Source organism: Lissotriton helveticus, chromosome 4_1 (genome assembly GCF_964261635.1).
Source record: "Lissotriton helveticus chromosome 4_1, aLisHel1.1, whole genome shotgun sequence".
Lineage (NCBI taxonomy): Eukaryota > Metazoa > Chordata > Amphibia > Caudata > Salamandridae > Lissotriton > Lissotriton helveticus.
In genome coordinates this window covers 1,715,695,231-1,715,715,398 of record NC_136063.1, presented here as the reverse complement: position 1 = coordinate 1,715,715,398, position 20,168 = coordinate 1,715,695,231, and the positions used below count along the sequence as shown (strand labels likewise).

At 42.8% G+C, this 20,168-nt stretch overlaps 1 pseudogene; it reads right to left on the bottom strand.

Moving 5' to 3' along the window:
* Positions 1–1,197: 1,197 nt before the first annotated feature.
* On the bottom strand, positions 1,198–19,895 carry LOC144828212 (uncharacterized; annotated as a pseudogene).
* Positions 19,896–20,168: the final 273 nt, after the last annotated feature.

Sequence of the window (20,168 nt, the reverse complement as noted above, 5' to 3'; positions counted from 1 at the left end):
TTAGTGGGTGAGGGCAGTGTTAATAAACCCTTAGGGTTTCCCATACTCAGATTGCGATAAACTGAAAAATATGGAAGCTTTTCCTTTTGTGTGTGATTAGATGTATGACATAGGGAGGACTATGAAAAGCTTTATCCTCTCATCCCTTCTTTCTAAAAGTGTGATGCAAGCCTGGTCACTGCCGGCTCCCGAACCCACTTGTGCAGGCCGGGCTCCCTGGTGGCCCTCCACCCCTTTTGCTGTGTCAGCCCCTCTGTCGGGCTGTGCCTGACATGGAGCCAGGGAAAGACCAGGACAACTGAGGCCTCCGTCGCGACCTTGCTCCGCAGGCCCTCACTTGTCATTCTGACACTTGCCACACAGAGAGCAGCTGTCAGGCAGGGTGAAAGGCTGGTTTCCCGATAGTCTTCATGGCGGGCAGACATTTGAACAATCACTCGTCACCATTGTAGTAATATGGTTCAAGAAATGCTCGAAGTCAAGGCGTAGTGTGAAGACGGGTTTAATTTATTCAAGTGTCATTCAAAAGCCCACTGATAGAGAGCAGAGAAACACCGCCTCTCACCAACCGCTCCTCTTCCAGCCTGCCGCCTGTACATTCCTTTTATTTATTTATTTTTAAAGTTAAAAAGTCCTCAATTTCTTTATTCCTGACATCACTAGCACAATTTGCAGGGCAATATACCTGATGTAATAAAAAAATAGGACCTCAGGAATGTCCTCCTAAATCAACACTACATTGTTTTCAATAGCTGCACTTTTGTTTTAGCGAACTGCGGCTATGAGTCCTGAACAAGAAGGTTCTCCTGTTTAAGCTGCAGTAACTTTTCTGCCTAGGATCATCGCTCCTCATGTGGTAGATTACAGTTCCTCCTAATGCACATGGACGACTGTCTTATAGTAACCTGCAGCTTTCCTGACAACTCCTCACTCTCCTGCTAAGAACTGTAGCCTTATGGCAAATTCCTTTAAAAACCTTCTGCCACCATATCCGCCGCTTCTGGTTATTTAACCTTTAGACCCTCTATGCCTTCTAGAGACCGTCTTTTGTTTAGCGCCGGGAGACCTCCGGGTAGCTGCGCGCTGTATAAAATTAAATATAATAATAATAATAATAATAATTCCACCACCAGTTCCACCACCGGCTCCGTAGCCACCACCTCCACCACCATCACCATAGGGACTGTCGACAGAACTTCATCCACCTCCAAATCCACTTCCTCCCTTCACCTGCCCATAGTTGGATTGCTATTGGCCACCATCATTTCCAAAATCGTTGTAGCCACCACTGCCACCATAGCCACCGCCTCCACCACCACCAAAGTTTCCTCCTTCATTGTAGTTATCGTAGCCTCCGCTACCACCACAATATCCTCCACCACCTTGGCTCCCATAACCACCACGACTATCACCATAACCGCCACTTTTTCCACCACCATAGCCAGAGCCACCTCCATAGTTTCCACCACCTTGCCATAGCCGTTGTATCCATCTCCGCCACCGTACCTACGGCTTCCACCACCGAAGCCTCCTGGGCCCCTACTGCTGAAGTTTCCCCCTCCACGACCACCGAAGTTGCCGCCGCCACCACCATTGCCGAAGCTGCTTTCTCGGCCACCACCAAAACTGCTTGAACCACCACAACCTCTTTGCGAACCAGCCGTCTGCATTTCTTGCTTGGAAAGTGCCTTCTTAACTTCACAGTTATGCCCATTGATTGTATGGTATTTCTGAACAACAATTTTAACGACTGTATCATGGTCATCGAATGTTACAAATGCAAAACCTCTTTTCTTCGTGCTCTGGCGATCTTCCATTACGTCAATTGTTTCGATTTTTCCGTACTCTTCGAAGTAGTCTCTTAAATGATATTCTTCTGTAACTTCTTTAATCCCGCCAACAAAGATTTTTTGACTGTCAAGTGTGCACCAGGCCTTGCAGAGTCTTTGCGTGACACTGCTCTCTTAGGTTCTACGATACATCCATCCACATTGTGTACTCGAGCTGCCATTGCAGCATCCACTTCTTCCACGTAGGAGTGAGGGGCATATGTATGAAAATCCCTGTTTGCGATTCTCAAATTCTCTTATTTTGATAAACGCTATTTGAGAATTGAAAAAAGGGATGTATGTAAAAAATCACAATTTTTGGGTGATTTCTTAGTATTCATTAATTGCGATTAGCAAATTGCGAAATCGCAATGAAGGAATACTTTCCCATTCATTTCTATGGGCCAGGAGGCCCATAGGAATGAATGAGAAGTCATTCTCAATTTGCGATTCGCAATTTGAGAATCGCAAATTGAGAATAATCGCAAGGGCGCTAGGTTGTCATAAGGACACCCTGATGCACCCCTGAAATGAAGGCATGTATGTGCGTCACATGGCATCTTCACAAATGCCAAAAAGTGGTTTTGCGAAAGAAATCGCAAATTACCACCAACTTGAAGTTGGTGGTAATTTGCGATTTCTTAAGGAGAAATCACAAAACTTGAGTGCTTCTTGCATAGCATTTAAGGAAGCGCATTTTGCGATTCCTTAAATGCTTACGCAAAGATACGGAATCGCATATTTTGCGATTCCTTAATTTTGCAATGCGATCTTCCTCATACATCACGTTTTCCGATTTTTTGTTGCAAACGCTGCTTTTTTGCGATTCGCAGCGTTTGCAACTAAAAATTCCATTCATACATATGCCTGTAAATCACAAATCCAAACCCTCTGGAACATTTTGTGTGCGGGCTCCTTATTACCACGCAATCGGTGAGTTTGCCCGCCTGTACATTCCAACCTCCCCACAACCCCACCCCCGCTCCACGTCATTCAGAATGCCATGACCTAAGCCATTCTGAATGCAAATACTAGTTACACAACACTCTGCTGGTCAGAGACATGCGTTTCCGTCTTAACAGATCCGATGATGAAACGTACTTGTGGGCAGACCGTTGCAATTTTGCAATGATTTTTCTATCACGCTGTTAACGAAAAAGTTGACGATGTAAACTTGCTCTACGATACAGGGAACTTTTTTAAGCGCCGTGTGTACATTGGTTTGGCAGATAAATGTGCAGACAGGCAGTTTACTCTGCTTCCATTCTGAAGGGCTAGGAAAGAACATTGTTCAGGCCTTTCGGCCCCAGTCAAGACGATACACAAACACAACCACCTAGTTGCCAAAAGTCACAGACAAGTATTAAACGAGAACCTTTGGTTTCTCACCGAAAAGGATACGTGATTTTAACCGGGTTCACAGAGACGCTAGGTGGTTTCATTTTGCGGAAACATTTCCTTCTTAAATATAGTGTACTTTTCAGCCAAAGTTTGGAGCGAAGTTTTGTTTCTTATTCACTTGTGCATGAAGCTAATATTCTAAAACGTTTGGGCAGAAACGCCAATAAATGAATTTGCTGGAAGCGTGAAATAACAAAATGCGTGAGTATATTAAAATGCAGCACCTTGGTTTTGCAATTTTTTTATTCCAGGCTTTTTGGTTTCTTTCACATTTGCGGCACCCTATTTGCAGGCACATCCAAGGCAGATACATCCAACTAAAACCCCGGTTCAAATCTCGTTCTGTGTGCTATTATGTAGGGTGGTGAATGAGCCACCACCTTTTCTAAACATATGTCTTTGACTAGACAGCGTTTATTTAGTGACTGTGATGCAAGGATTTTCCAATGTATTTGAGGAGACCTCAACCACAGCACAACCTGGGCTTGGTGTTCAGTCACCCTTCTCACTTGTGATCCAAGTGTACTAAGGAGTACACTTTTGCCCACCTGTGATTAGTAGCTGGGCATGTTTATTTGCCAGAGAGCTTCGCTAGTATGTTCTTTGGAAGTCCACCCACAACCACTCATTTCCTCCAGCCTCCTGAAGTCCACGCCTGTGAGTGTAAATGTGACTACTACAATAAATGCATCAAGATGCCAGGATATCCATCCAAAATATCTGATATGCTTGACAGAGAAATAGACAATTTAATTTCAGAGCAGAACTCTCTGCAGTAAAAGAGCCAAAAGTGTACCCCATTGGGTCCAAATGCCCTACCCACAGCAGAGTTCAATGCCTGCTATCATAGCAGTCAGTGGATGTAAAAAGTTAGTATTTTTTACAGACATACAACATAAGAAAACACTTCAGAAATGAACACAATTGGCGTCCCTGACTAATACCAACTATTCCAGAATATAAATATCTATATATCTATACATAACTTGCCGACTTCGACCACCACCTCACTTGTATTGCAAGGGAGCCAGGGACCTAAAAGAAGCATGGTAAAGGCCCATGCTAAATTTTTTTAATAAGTAATTGAGGGGCCCATTATTTTATTGCGGACACTTCACCGGAGATGTCAAATGTCAGAATACCAAAGCTGCCTGACATTGATTCCACGTTGTGTCTCTTTCTTCTACCACTCTGCACCTCTTGTTTGTCTAGCTCATTCTTGCACCTTCTTTGTCACCTATGTTATTATCTTTCTATTCCTCTTTCTTTCTATCTTATCTGCCTAACTCTCACTTGTTGGATCAAAGTGTGGTAATGAGAAATACATTTCAGTTCACAAAAAATAATGTCAGTAACCACCACCTACAACTACCAGCACAAATTAAGCATAGAAAATGCCCCTTGCCCCTGGGTAAGTAGGACCAGGCAGCCATTATTGGTGTTCAGTACCCCCATGCCTTTTCTGGCCCTAGTGATGCTACATAAGCTTCACAATCTTATCATGTTCCGGAAACACTTCAGCACCTCCCAACACATATAGATAGGAAATATAACTTAAAAAACCGTAGAAAGGGACGCTATTTCATGGGTTTTCTACATGGCCCAGTGTAATTTTTCATGTGTTGGCCAAGTTGTGCAAGTTGTAGGGCTCATTATCCTCTGCACATGTCAGAGTGCTTTAAGTCACACACTGGCTGTATAGAGATAATAAATCACACAGGTGTATAAATCAATGTACAGGAAATGTTACATACGACAATAAGGCGTAGGAGTCTCTTATCGCCTGTACTGGTAGGCATTATCTGTTAAGAGTACATGGTCAAGAGAAGCACAAAGTCAGGATTTAAAATGTAAAATTGTGGTTGGTGTTGTCAGTGCTAACAAGACTTTATTATAAAACAATGGAATTACTCTAGCAACATTAGAATAATGACAGATTGAGAAAAAATATAATAAGGTTCTAAACGCACATCTTGTAGTTTGTGCACAGGTCCCTGATGCAGGTTGATAACTCAATGTGCTGTATTAGAAAGATTGCAAATTATGAACTGCAAGTAACAGAAGCAGTAACCCACTTACAAATCAACATACAATTCTAATCTTTGTTCTGCATGTTACACCATGTGCTTTTCAGCAGGCACATTAACACTCTGTGATACTTTAGGAGTCTAAACTGTGACTAGACAAAACATAAATCTCTCCGGAAACTGCATTAACTAACAGAGTTTTTTGCCATTAATATAATCCCCTGAAAATTGCTGAGAACTTACTTTTGTGTTTATCCTTGTTCCCAATTCCGTGTTGCCAAGATGTTCTGCTGCAGAGGGTTTAAAAATAAACAATTCATATATATATACATCCCCAAGGTTTTGTTTTAAATAATGGAGGGTAGCCGCGCAGACCACCTTCTTGGGCATCTAGAAGCCCCAGGACCACTACCTCCCGGGCAATTAAAACAATTGGCAGGAGTTGCACAGCCATCCGTGCACAGGGGGCCACCACCTCCCTGGGGCTTTCTTTGTCTTTATTAAGATGGAGGGGGGCAAGGCGGCTCACCTCCAGGGCCATTCATGGCCCTGGGGACAACCACCTTCCTGGGGCTACACGTGCAAAGAGAAGGAGGGGGCAGTGCGGCCCCCCTCCTGGAGCCATATATGGCCCTGGGGACCGCCATCCCCACAGGGCCAGCTCCTGCTGTGTCCCAGGGTGCTGACCCCCAGGACACAGCTGCTTGCTTTTGCTTGTTGGGAACTTTGAAAGCTCCCGCCAAGCGAGAGCAAACACTCCGGTTCCAGCGGGCAGGAGCTGTCAAAGTGCTAGAAGTGGAGATTTAATCTCTTTTCCAGCCCACAGACATGCGGTCAGGGAAAGAGACGAAAGATTGCTCTCACAAGCAGAGAGCGGCATTTCCAGCAGCTCCCTTCACACAAGAGCAATGCCGTCTCAGGCAGGAGGTGGCGAGCCAGCTGGTACCGTGGGGACCTTGAGGCTCCTCCCACCCTCCCAGGGGAATAAGGAGGAAGAGGCAAAATAAAGTCAGAAACAAGCAGAAAGAGGCAGAATAAAGGTCAGCAACGAGCAGAAAGAGGTAAGATAAAGGTTAGAAACGAGCAGAAAGGGGCAGAATAAAGGTCAAAAGTAAGCAGAAAGAGGCAAAAAATGAATAAAAGTCAGCAACGGGCAGAAAGAGGCAGAATAAGGGTCAGAAACGAGCAAAAGAGGCAAAATAAAGGTCAGCAATGAGCAGAAAGAGGCAAAATAAAAATGAGAAATGAGAAGAAAGAGGCAGAGTAAAAGTGAGAAACAAGCAGAAAGAGGCAGAGTAAAGGTAGAAACGATCAGAAAGAGGCAAAGTAAAAGGTCAGAAATGAGCAGAAAAGGCAAAAAAGAGGTGAGCAATGAATGGAAAGAGGCAAAATAGAGATCAGCAAGAAGCAGAACAAGGCAAAATAAAGGTCAGAAGTGAGGAAAAAACATCAGAAAATTAGCATAACCCAATCAAGCACTCATACACCCACTCACGGGACAAATCAGACACTCTCAAAGTAACTTACAAATCCATTCATATACTAATGCACCCACTCACAGACAGACCCAGTCAGATACTCGTGCACTTACAGAATCACTCATATACTTTCTCACCTACTCACAGACCTACTCAGAGACTCATGCACTGACTCATAGACCCACTCAGAGACTCACACACCTACTCACAGACCCACTGAGACACTCATGCAGTGACTCACTCACTCATGGAGACACTTGCAAACCCACTGAGACATTCTCACACCAACTGACAGACCCACTCATGCACCCACTGAGACACTTGCGCACACTCTCACAGAGACACTCAGACACTCATGCATCCGCTCACACACCCAGTGAGACACTCACTCACACTCCCACTGAGACACTCATGCACTCACTCGCACACTGAATCTCAAAGGTTACAATTAGGAAATAAAACATAAAAAACCTTAGAAATTCACAGAAAAATATAAATATTATAGTGATATTATAGTTAGGATATACAATTTTAAAAATCTTACAGATTTACTGAAAAAAACAAAGGTTACAGGGACATTATAGATTGGAAAAATAATTTTAAAAACCTTAGAAAGGAACGCTATGTTGGGTGTTTTCTGCATGGCCCAGTGTCATTTTCCCTTTGTTGGCCTACCTGTGCACTGGGTGCTCACACACCCAGTGAGACACTCACTCACACACCCACTGAGACACTCATGCACTCACTCGCACACTGAATCTCAAAGGTTACAATTAGGAAATAAAACATAAAAAACCTTAGAAATTCACAGAAAAAATAAATGTTATAGTGATATTATAGTTAGGATATACAATTTAAAAAATCTTACAGATTTACTGAAAAAACCAAAGGTTACAGGGACATTATAGATTGGAAAAATAATTTTAAAAACCTTAGAAAGGAACGCTATGTTGGGTGTTTTCTGCATGGCCCAGTGTCATTTTCCCTTTGTTGGCCTACCTGTGCAAGTTGTAGGCCTCATTTTCCTTTACACACGTTTACTATATAAACACACTCACTTTTGTTCCACATTGTAATTTCACACTGAAACTGCATATGTTTCTGCACTCTGTTCTTTTCCGGGGATTTAGTCTGAGCTCCACCAACAAGGTCAGCCAACAATATCTCTTGTTATTCTTTCTGGCCAGGCACTAGCACCTTCACATAACACAAGAATACAGCTGTTGCTTATGCACATACATATTATAATAACATATAGATGAGCACATAAGCAGAGAGGACACACATTGATGTAGGGATTCTGAGACAAGAGCACTGCATCTGCTGAGATGCAGAGCGTTCATCTGTATGTTATGTTATGTTATGTTATTTTATTTTATAAAGCGCACAGATGCCGCAGCCAAGTGGCGTCCCGGCGCTTAGGAAATGGTAAAAACACAACACGAAAACTAATAAAGACCAAATGGAAGAACTAAACAGTGGAAAATAGGAAGGTCTTCAAGGCTTTCCTAAAAGAGAGCAGATCAGGGATGGAACGAAGAGGGGCAGGCAGAGAGTTCCAGAGAGCTGCCGCCATCACCGAAAAGGAGCGTCCGCCCATCCTTGCTCTTTTAAATCGTGGCACTGTGGCAACATTTGACCCTGAGGATCGAAGGGCTCTGGAAGGGACATAGTGACCAATTGTTTGTGACAGAATAGGGGGGGAGGCAAACTTAAGAATTTTAAAAGTTAAACAAAGAGCTTTAAATTTAATTCTTTGCCCAACAGGCAACCAGTGAAGATCCTGAATAGTACGGCGTGCAGAAACAAACTTCGGAAGGCCGACCAACATCCTGGCAGCCGCATTTTGCACCCTCTGCAGGCGAACTAATTCTGCCTGGTTAACACCCAGAAGCAGAGCGCTAGCGTAATCTAATCTAGCCAGGACCATAGCTTGGACAATAATCTGTCTAGTGCCTGCGTCGAAAAACTTGAAAATAGGTCGGAGGCACTGCAGAGCACCGAAACAGGTACCGGCTACCCGTTTCGTGTGGGTGGTGAATGAAAGTTTATCATCCAACCACACAGATATACAGGAGATATGATTAGGAAGATTGAGGGTCTGGCATTCGATTCGAGGATTGACATCTTAGTAACGCTTGACATTGAGGCGTTGTACACCAACATTCCTCAGTGTCAAGCGTTACAGGCAGTCACTGCACTCTTACAGAGACATCCAGAAAACAGACCAGATCAATTCATCGTTCAATGCTTGGAGGTAGTTCTATTGAACAATTATTTTGAATTTGAAGGGACCCTCTATAAACAGATCAAGGGCACAAGTATGGGAGCATCTTGTGCCCCTAGTGTGGCCAATACGTACATGGGAGAGTGGGAGAGGAAGAATATTTATAATACAGCTGCCCCTTTTTTTGAGAATGTTTCTGTTTGGCGACGATTTATTGATGATATTTTTTTCATTTGGCATGGTGACACAGCACAACTGGACGAATATATCTTATGGCTTAATGCGAGTGACAGTAACCTGAAGTTCACTTCGAACTATAGCCATAGCAGAGTAGAATATCTGGACATTGCAATTGAAGGGAAAGAAGGCATGCTAAATGTGAGTCTTTTTTGTAAACCAACGGCCAAAAATACAATTCTGGAATTCAACAGCTTTCATCCGCATTGCCAGAAAGATTCTATCCCTTTTGGAGAATTTTTGCGTATTCGTCGCAATTGTACCTCTCGATCTGACTACAATATTCACAGCTTAGCTCTGAAAAAACGATTGGTCGATAGAGGATATCCACACCGTCTAGTACGCGAAGCTCTCAAAAGAGCTAAATACTATGACAAGGATGCCTTACTGAACCGTGGAAATAGGAAATCACAAGATAAAATAACATGTGTGATAAATCACTCCACTCTAAACTATAAGATAAAAAATGTAATCAATAAAAACTGGAGAATTCTCGAGGTCGAGAATGAGACAGTTTGGGAACGACCATTGATAGCCTATAGACGTAACAGGAACCTGAGAGACCGGCTGGTCCACACAAGGAATAAAGGTAAGTTACGTGAAACTCAAACCACCCTGACAGGCTTGGATACACTCCGTGGAAATCACAGATGTGGCAATTGTCACGCCTGTGACTCGGCTGTAACAAGTGATACCATTCGACATAACAATATTAATATAACATTAAAATCATTTACCAACTGCAGGAGTAAAAATGTTATATATTATATTGTTTGCCCATGTGGACTTGCATACATTGGTGAGACAGGGAGAGAGTTCCGTCTTAGATTCGGCGAACACAAGTCAGCTGTAAGAACTCGTAAACTGACAGCACCCCTGAGCCAACATTGTCTTGATCTGAATCATAGTGAATCTGACCTCCAATGGTGTATTTTGGAAAAAGTCCTGCACAAAAATGGTGAAACTATGGAAAGGACAAGGAAGAAACGTGAATGTTTTTGGATTTTTCATTTGGACACAGTTAGAGTAGGTCTTAACGAAAATATTTCTTGGTACATAACAGGATAAATTTACCGCACATATAGAGAGCGTCGAGTTCCTCACAATGAGTTAAGAAATCTAACTGTATTATAGATCCGTATATACCAACATATGAGGCCCAGGACGCAAAATATTAGGTACTAACATCAATAGTACTGTAGGTCTTGTAAATTGGTAACCAGGAAGGTGGGATGTTACATATACCAACCCACGGAACACCTATAACAAATAATCGGATATATTGACAGATCTTCTATAACTGTGTACCTTTTGAATTTCCAACCATCATATCAATATGAGGTATAAACATTATCTTATGTAAGCCTTCCATCTAACAATATTTGGCTTTGTGTGAAGGTTATCAAACAACTGAGTTCGTCGTGATTTGACGTAAACAATAACTCTTCTGAGCATTCGGGCATTGATGCTGTATTCCGCCTTTGTAACATCACCCACTTAGTAATGGCGCACTCCTTCAACCGCCTGCACACAGGGTTGTAATGGAGTAATTAATACTAGTTTCCCACTTAACAATGGCGCGTTCGCTTTAACTACGGACACACCACTTAGAAATGGTGAGACAACGTTTACTCACCACTCAAAAATGGCGCGTATTAGACTTACTCCACTTGCCAATCAGGGATATGTCAATTACTGACATTTGGTGCGCTACGTCTTGCTTTAGCTTCGGGCACACCACTTAGAAATGGCGCGACAACGTTTTTCACCACTCAAAAATGGCGCGTATTAGGCTTACTCCACTTGTCAATCAGGGATATGTCAATTACTGACATTTGGCGCGCTACGACTTGTTTTAACTACGGGCATACCACTTAGTAATGGCGAGATAATGTTCTTCACCACTCAAAAATGGCGCGTATTAGGCTTACTCCACTTGCCAATCAGGGGCATGTCAATTACTGACATTTGGCGCGCTACGACTTGCTATTTAAAAGCAAGACGCAGTTCCGTAGCCTCGTCTGTTGGATCCACACTTGAGGAGGCGTTTCAAGGCGGCACGTTATTCTAACGAAGGTGAGCGCAATACTTAGGCATGAGGTCAAGACGCCGTAATTTTATCAAGGTTTTGGGGCGCCTAGAGTAATACCAAGTCTGGTTGTTACGAATAGGTATCTTTGGGACCGCCTAGGTAGAATAGGAGTGTCCTTAGAGCAAACTTACCGGCATTTTGTGAGACCTCAAATATAATTGTAACAATCATTTAAAGGAGAGAGTGTATCATGGTGGCCCCCAGGGGGATAGAATACATACATCTTTGATGGTTCTGGAATTGAGTCAAAACTTGTAGGTTCATGAAACATACTGTATACGGGCACAACCGCATGCGATAGGCTTACTAAGTTTGTTGTCTCATTTCCTATTTGTAGATAAAAAAGACACGCCTGTAACAATAAGACGACTTAGATATACCCCGTTGTTATTTGGAACACATGCAAAGAAAGATTGCACACAACAAGGTTAGTAAACGCTGCTCTTAAGTTATATGTTAGGAGATAGGTGTAGAACTATATCCAGGATCACACTCATTTTGTGAATAGAGATATATTTATATCGTTTTCAGTGAATCTACCCATCTTTAGACGCTCCTCATATCCATGGAGATTTGGTAATTGGAACAGCAAGTTGTTGACTTGCAGGTAAGATCTACAATCTCTTGTGGACTCATGTTGAGTAATGATTGACTACTACCGAGTTGACACATTAGATTTAACTAATGGAGATAACTAGCAATGTGGTAGAGAGTCTCTTCCTAGTCGATCACAACTACGACAAGACCTCAGGCAATAAAATATATAATTTTTTCTCACGCAGAGTCGTATTTCTTGAGTGGATGGCATACATTTTGTGTCCAAGCTTAACCAGAACAGAATAGTGGGACTACTTTGTCGTATCCCCATAGGTGAGGATTGCATTCATTATTCCTACCGAGTTGACAAATTAGATGTAACTAATGGAGATAACTAGCAATGTGGCAGAGAGTCTCTTCCTAGTCGATCACAACTACGACAAGACCTCAGGCAATAAAATATATAATTTTTTCTCACGCAGAGTCGTATTTGTTGAGTGGATGGCATACATTTTGTGTCCAAGATTAACCAGAACAGAATAGTGGGACTACTTTGTCGTATCCCCATAGGTGAGGATTGCATTCATTATTCCTCTTTCTTCATGCTTATCTGATATAGACTTAGAGACCGGTGATAAAGTTTGGAGCTTCTCTTTAATTATGCTTCTTTAATTATGCTTTTTTGCTTTTCTACTTTCTTCTTTTGGAAATTTTCCGTTTACCCTCAATTGCTCTGAGTAGTGTAAATAAGGTGCCTCTTTGCAGTTTTGGGGCTTTCTCATAGAAACTTTAAAAGAAATAAAGTATAATTGTTCAAATTGCTATGATAGTTGCACAAGGTGATGTAAATATGAAACCCAATTGTAGAAACTATATATATTATGCACTGAATGTTATTTATTATTGCAGATATCGATACAGAAAGCTTTATGTCTTGTGGAGTGAACGATTGTGCTTTCAAGAGGTCCTGAGGAAGGTGGTCACAAACCCACCGAAACGCGTCGACCTTGCGTATTAGATCACACAACCACACGTGATCCCTCCAACACAGATTGTAGTATGAATGTAGTATGTATGATAATGAGTGTATGCATGTACTATAAATGAATATTTAGGTTTCTTTTTCTCTTTGTTTTGTACGATGTCTATTGATGAATTGCTCTAAAGATTTTAAATGTTGTTATGTAAAACTGTTTCTCTATGAAATGAACAAAGAATTTAAAGAAATGACAAAAAATGAATAAATAAAAAAGTTTAAAAATAGTTACATCTGGAGTTACCTTGTGTATAGAAAATAAGCAGATATAAAAGTGTTTGGTTAAAACTTTAACAGGTCGTGAGGGAAATTTTGTATTTTGATGTTGTTTTCCCCTCTTTCCCTGACCTAGAAAATATTTGTAGAGGGGGTCCCATATTTATGCTAATATCATCCAACCACACCCCCAAGTTCCTGACTTCGGCCACTGGAGTGGGAACAGGGCCCAATTCAGATGGCCACCATTGGTCGCCCCAGAGCTCGCTTTCCCTACCAAAAATAATAACCTCGGTTTTAGAGGCATTAAGTTGGAGTCAATTGTTCCCCATCCAGCCCGCCACAGCTTTTAGCGCGGACTGGAAAGTGGGGGCATCCATGTTGGACTCCCCATTAAGTGCCACCGCCAACTGCGTGTCATCGGCGTATGACACCATGGTGAGACCAAAACTATGGGCAACCTCCGCCAACGGTTGAACATATAAATTAAATAAGGTAGGGCTTAGGGCCGATCCCTGCGGGACACCCTGCGAGATCGGGCGAGGAGCAGAAACAAAAGGGGGTGTGGACACTTTAAAGGTTCGATCAGTGAGGAAAGATCGAAACCACTCGAGTGCTCTCTCTCCAACTCCGGCCTCCTCAAGGCGGTGTAGGAGGATCTGGTGGGACACCGTATCAAAGGCGGCACTGAGATCCAATAGGATCAGTGCCGCCGTTTGACCCTGGTCTAGCATCTTCCTGATGTGCTCCACCACCGCTAGAAGAGCCGTCTCGGTACTATGACCCGCACGGAACCCGTTCTGCGAGTTATCCAGTATCTTAGCTTCCTGCAGATGGGATGACAGGATGCAATTAGCGTGTGATTCTGCTAATTTAGCTAGCCAAGGGAGCAGGGAAATAGGCCGGTAATGTTCCGATTTAGTGGGATCAAGAGCCGGCTTTTTGAGAATAGGAATGATGGTAGCCTGCTTCCATGCACTAGGAACGCTGCCGGTGTTGAAGGACAGCTCAATAAGACTGTGCATGGCCGGGTAGCAGCACTCAGCAAGTTCCTGGAATTGAATGGGTCTCATGGGGTCGTCCGGTGAGCCGGATTTGACCTTTGTTGTCAAGGCTTTAAACTCCTCTAGAGTAGGACTAGGAATAGTCAGCAATGATGCAGAGGCCTTAGGTACGATGTTATTCTCCTCGATGGAAAGCTGGGAGAATGACCTATAGATGGCCTCGACTTTTTCAACGAAGAATGACGCCAGATCCTCACAATGCTCTTGGGAGGCTACAAGAGTAGTAGATTCGTTCTTTTTACTTGTAAGGTCCTTACAGACCCTAAAGATAACCTTTGTGGGATTCGTACTATTTTTTATCTCCCGAGAATAGAAGGCAGCCCTAGCAGAGCAGATGGCTCGGTGGTACACTCTAGTGCAGGCCCTATAAGCCGACTTGAGGTCCACATCGTAAGTTTTGCGCCATGCTAAGGTACGGGGTCTTCAGATAATCCATACAGATTACCCACAAGGGAGGGGGGTTAGGTTACTCCATTTTATAGTGCATTTCAGAGCACAAGAGTTTAACAAATATTCTAAACTTTCTTCATGTCTCTTGTTTATCTTATTGTGGACAAGTGCAAGTGAGAGAGCGAAAGGTTGTGCACTGTTACCCCGATCCCTGAGAGGGTCGAGAATGTTGCGTTCTAGGGGTGCCAATTCACTTGTCTCTCTGGTATGGTTAGGAGTTCAAGTGAGGCACTATAGCTATTTGGACTCAGGCTCGTGCATACTGAGGTGGTAGGATGGCTCAGTCCCTACATGCTGACGTTATACATGCTGAAGTTCCATGGTCCCAAGCATAGTTCTGTTCCAGAGCAGAATCCCTGCAACACTGCGCGACCAACATTTAGTCAGGTGCTTACTTGCGGGAACCCCGAGTAGTGTTTGTGCTTGTCCACAATACCCTTACACCTGTCCCTGGAGAAGTCTGTAGAGCTGGGGACCGCTCCTCCGCAGCAATTAGGTAGTACCTAGGTCTGTTGGTTTTTCAAGCTTGAATAATAAAAGGTTTATATCCACATTTTCCTACCATTTGAAACCTTTTCCATTTAGTTGTGGCTCAGCCAGTGGCTATTAATGTTAACGGGGCCCGGCAATTACTCAGCATTTGCTTCAGCATAGACTCCCTAATGTTGGAGCTCCTGGGATTTTTGTGGTTGAGCAGACTCTGCGATACCGCGCCTCAGGCACTGGTTGCCTATCGTCCATATACACTTCTTGAAGTTCCTCATACAGTTTGAGAACACCAAACCTGGTTTAATGGTGGCTTTCCCCATGTGCTTGGTGATGTTCTTATAGGTCCCTTAAGTAATTATGGGGACACAAGGCTGATGTTGGCTGGTTATACCCAGTATCTGGATTTAAATGTTCTCAACTGTGTTCTGAGGCATGCCTTATATCATGTTTTAGCCGTCCTATATATAAACCTTGCTCAGTTTATTTCATGTACGTTGTTAGCTGATCCAGCCAGTATTGGCTTGCAAGCTCAAGCTCAACAGGCTGCTGGGCCCACGATCAGTCATGTGGTTGTCAATTTAGTTACAGGCAAACAGCCCACAAATCGCAAAGAAATCCAATTCTGTATTGGCCAGAAATAGACCAAGTTTGAATAATTAAAGGTTTATACCCACATTTGTCTACCATTTGAAACATTTTTCATTTAGTTATGGCTCAGGCAGTGGCTAGTAATGTTAATGGTGCCCAGCAATAACTTAGCATTTGCTTCAGCATAGACTCTCTAATGTTTGAGCTCCTGTGATTTTGGGGTTGAGGCAGACTGCGATACCGCCCCTCAGGTACTGGTTGCATATTGTCCATATACACTTCTTGAAGTTCCTCGTACAGTTTCAGAACACCGAACCTGGTTTAATGGTGGCTTTCCCCATGTCCTTGGTAATGTTCGCATATGCCCCTTAAGTAATTAGGGGGCCAAAAGGCTGATGTTGGCTATTTATACCCAGTATCAGGATTTAAATGCGCTCAACTGTGTTCAGACGCATGTCTTATATCATGTTTTAGTCGTCCTATATAGAAACCTTACTCAGTTTATTTCATGAACGTTGTTAGCTGGTCCAGCCAGTATTGGCTTGCAAGCTCAAGCTCAACAGCCTGCTGGGCCCACGATCAGTCATGTGGTTGTCAATTCAGTTACAGGCAAACAGCCCACAAATCGCGAAGAAATACAATTCTGTATTGGCCAGAAATAGACCAAGTTGAAGCTGTGTTCCCCCCTACAGGACCCCGAGACAAGTTCAGGATTCTTACTGTATGCTTATGCAATGGTCTGGTTCCCACTATTGCTGACTGCAATACCTGGGGGACTATTTTGGCCATGGTTTACACTCTTTGTAATGCACTCCCTCGATGGCGGTTCTACCAAATGTCCTCAAACAAATACAGAATAAGCATGGGGCAGGTCCTGTCCTCGATTTGGGGATTAAAACTAGTTCAAAATGTTCCTGTCATCTCTGAAATTGTTTTTTCTAATGTTAAAGATGAAGCAGCATCCTTGGTCATATGATGACAACTTGAGTTGCTGCTCATGAGTGCGGATGTATATAAGTCTTTGAGACGCAATACCTTGGGAACCAGGCCAACAGTCCCACCACTTGGTAAACCTGGTCCCGAAAAAGGTACCAGGCCAGACTGTGAGTTTTCAGAAAAGCAATGTGAAACAACTAAACAACAAAAACCTAGATAGGGCGAAGGTATTCTGGCCCCTGAATATTCTGAAAGGTGATAGGATTTTTGTGATCACACTAAAATTAAAACTCCTGATACGTCTCAAATCCCTAACACCCGTTCTCCGTGTTCCTTTCAGGAATCATCTGAACATCAGTACAATAGAGGAGGGCAATCTGATCACAGACCACCATAGTATGTGCCACCAAAAAGGCAGCCAAAACACTCCCCTGACGTGAAGATAAAGAAAGAGGATAGACTTCCTCCTTATAAAGCCTCGTTTCAGAAAAAGAAAGTTGCAGCATTAACCGCCAAATATGCCACAGACAGTGAGAACACTCCTCCTGAACAGGAGTTGTACAGTGTCTCTCCTCAACAGTGCAGCAGAGATCACCACAGAACACCGGAATCTCCACCAGTTCCAGGAGGTATATGACACGTTTATTACAGTTGAGACTGCGGACACCCACATGGCCCCTCCAGACAGAATATATATCTGGGATACTCAAATTGGAGGTGACATTAAAAGTATTATTAAAGCAATCATTTGGACAATTTAACTATGTCTTATGACATTCTCTTGGCGGAAGTCGACTGGCCTCCACCTTTTGTTCTTGTACCAGGGAATTATTAAACCATATGTTTCTCAAATGAACAATCCTTTTTTCCTGTTGTGAAACCCAGTCATTCGTATCACATTGTCTAAGATTACAGACATTTGCCATATAAAATTCCCATAGTACAGCGCTGATTAATAATATCGTCTGTAAAAAAATATAAAACCACATTTGGTATTTCCAAAGGTTTTTTCAGTCACAATTTGGGCCTTGAGAGCCTTGACTGGTCCGATTTAGCTCCCTCCATTTTCAAATGTGCCATGCCCAACTCCTTATGGGGCATAAGAATAGCCCTGGCATTCTTGCAGCGAATAATGTTGATTCTTCATGAAGTAGACCCGGACACTTTGTCCTTTATTGATGATATTTACCTAACTGATGATGAATGAAACCCCCATTTGGCGAGAGTGGATTGCATTATTTTGGGGTTTGGGAACTGGGTTATAAATTTAACTTCAGAAAGTCTTCTATTGCTTTTTCTCAGTGTTCTTTTCTTAGATTATGAACTGATGAATGAGGGAGAGAGCCTTGCCCCTCATTTTTTAGAAAAATGTGCTCAGTTACAACTTCCTAGCACACTTATGAAATTGCAGTCTCTTATGGTATTTTTGAATTTTGGCAGAATGTACATACCTGATTATGCCCAACATATTAATCCCTTTCATACTTTAATATGTTCAGATGTTTCCACCTCCACTCGGACGTCGGAACACATTGCCACCCTCAGATCTTTACAGTCTGACTTATTTGAGTCACGTAACTTACACACCCATGGTAATAATACCAATTTGGTCATCCGGGTTCTACATAGTGTAATTGGATTTACTTATGTCATCTTTAATGAAGGTGAAACAGTGCTTATAAATTGCATTTGTATTCACTTGCAGAACTGCGTTTTTCTCCGACTGAAAATTTTCTGACTGCTATGCAGATGGCCATTCTGAAGGAAGAGGCACTTTCTCAAGGTAAATTGATTGTTGTTGTTTCCTATGTTCCTACAGTAGACGCTGGCATGAGACCCAGCATACCTAATATAAAAGCCCTCCACAATTGTTGGATCCAATGGGTCACGTCCTTGACAGCCGTTGATGTAGACTTTGTCCATGACCCTTTGCTGCAGACTCAAGTATTTTTGCCATATGAACATGTTTATCCTTTACCTTCTTCAATTCAGCCTCTTGACCAATATGTGTCTATCATTTATACCGATGGATCTGCACAACCTTAGGTTCTAAGCAGCAATATTCTGTCATGTGCGCCATTATTCTAGGCAGTGTTTTTGATGCCTTTTTAAATCCTCAAATTACTCACACTCATGGTTAGGAGACTTCACTGCGCAGTTGACTGGGCTAAAAGCTTTACTTCTCGCACTTGAAATGTGGATCTCAGTTCCCCCCTCATAGTATGTGATGCTTATTATTGTGTGCAATCTTTTAATGGTAATCTACATTTTGTGATTGTAAAGCATCCAAAGGTAGTACTATCAAGCCCAAGTTGCTTTGGGTTAAGGTAGCTGATCTGAAGGATAGACTGCTACAAACTCATGTTATACATACTTTGATTCATCAACCTGTGGGACCACTTACCGTAGGGAATTCTTTGGCTGATGAAGCAAACTAAATCTGCAGTTGCGACATTAAAAAAAGCTGTGATAAATCCCACTAAGACTTGTATCAACAATGATATCTCGGCTGCCATCTACGATTTTAAAAACTGCACCTCTGTACCGAGAGGCTTGCCTGCTAAATATTCCTATCATTTAAATTACCAGAATGTTTCTTTTGTAACTATTCCTGGTGTTGGTGATCGCTTGATGTCCAATGCAGACCACAGACATGATTTGATAGTGGCCACACACAAAGGTATAGCATCTGCACCTACGGGTGTGACCGCCACCATTTCACTTTTACAGCAAAGATATTGGTGGCAAGATTTATACAAACAAACCAGAAAATATGTTTTATGTTGTGACACTGAGTTCTATTGTATACAGTGATGAGGGACGTGAAATGACAACAAGGATGCCAAGACAGTGACATGATGGGGAACATAAACAAGTGTGGAGCATAACAAAAGGTATTAGACTACATTGAGATGTTTATAGAAAGCAACTTGTTATAATCCCTTTTCCCTTTCTAGGTCTTTATTGTGTGACTCTTTAGAAACCTTGTTCTTGGTTTTCCCCTGTTCCCCGCCCACCCTTGCTCTCCTTACCTTATTGGTACAGTCCTTCTGTTGAGCCAGAGGTTACCTTGGAATGTTGACAAGTGTAGCCTGACTGGCGGAGTTCTAGTGTGCTGTGCCCTGCACTCGACGTTCCTGCGGTGGCTGATCGGAGACCGTAGTAAAGGAATTTTTCACTTACCTGTTTCCGGTCCACTTTGTAACACTGGCGATGACTGTTCTGCAAAAGGGAGCAGGACGGCTCTCCTTTCCTTCTGTGTTCTTCCACCACATCAAGTAAAATCATTACCTTGTGGCCCACAAGGTTAAGGTCCTGTTTTCCTGCATTCCTTAATAGCGTCAAGAGCTCCACAATTTCACGTCGATTCTGGCACTAGAGGATTCCTCCTCCTCTACTTCCTCTACGAGCACTGACTACTGCTTTACGAGCTCTGCCTCTCTCCTCAGAAGCATCACTGCTGACGCAGTCTTCATCCTCACTGACTTCCGTATGTGTCTTTTTTCCTGGATCCTTTCCCTCTGCTTTTATCCACACCTTGTAGGCGTTGCCGCCATGCCT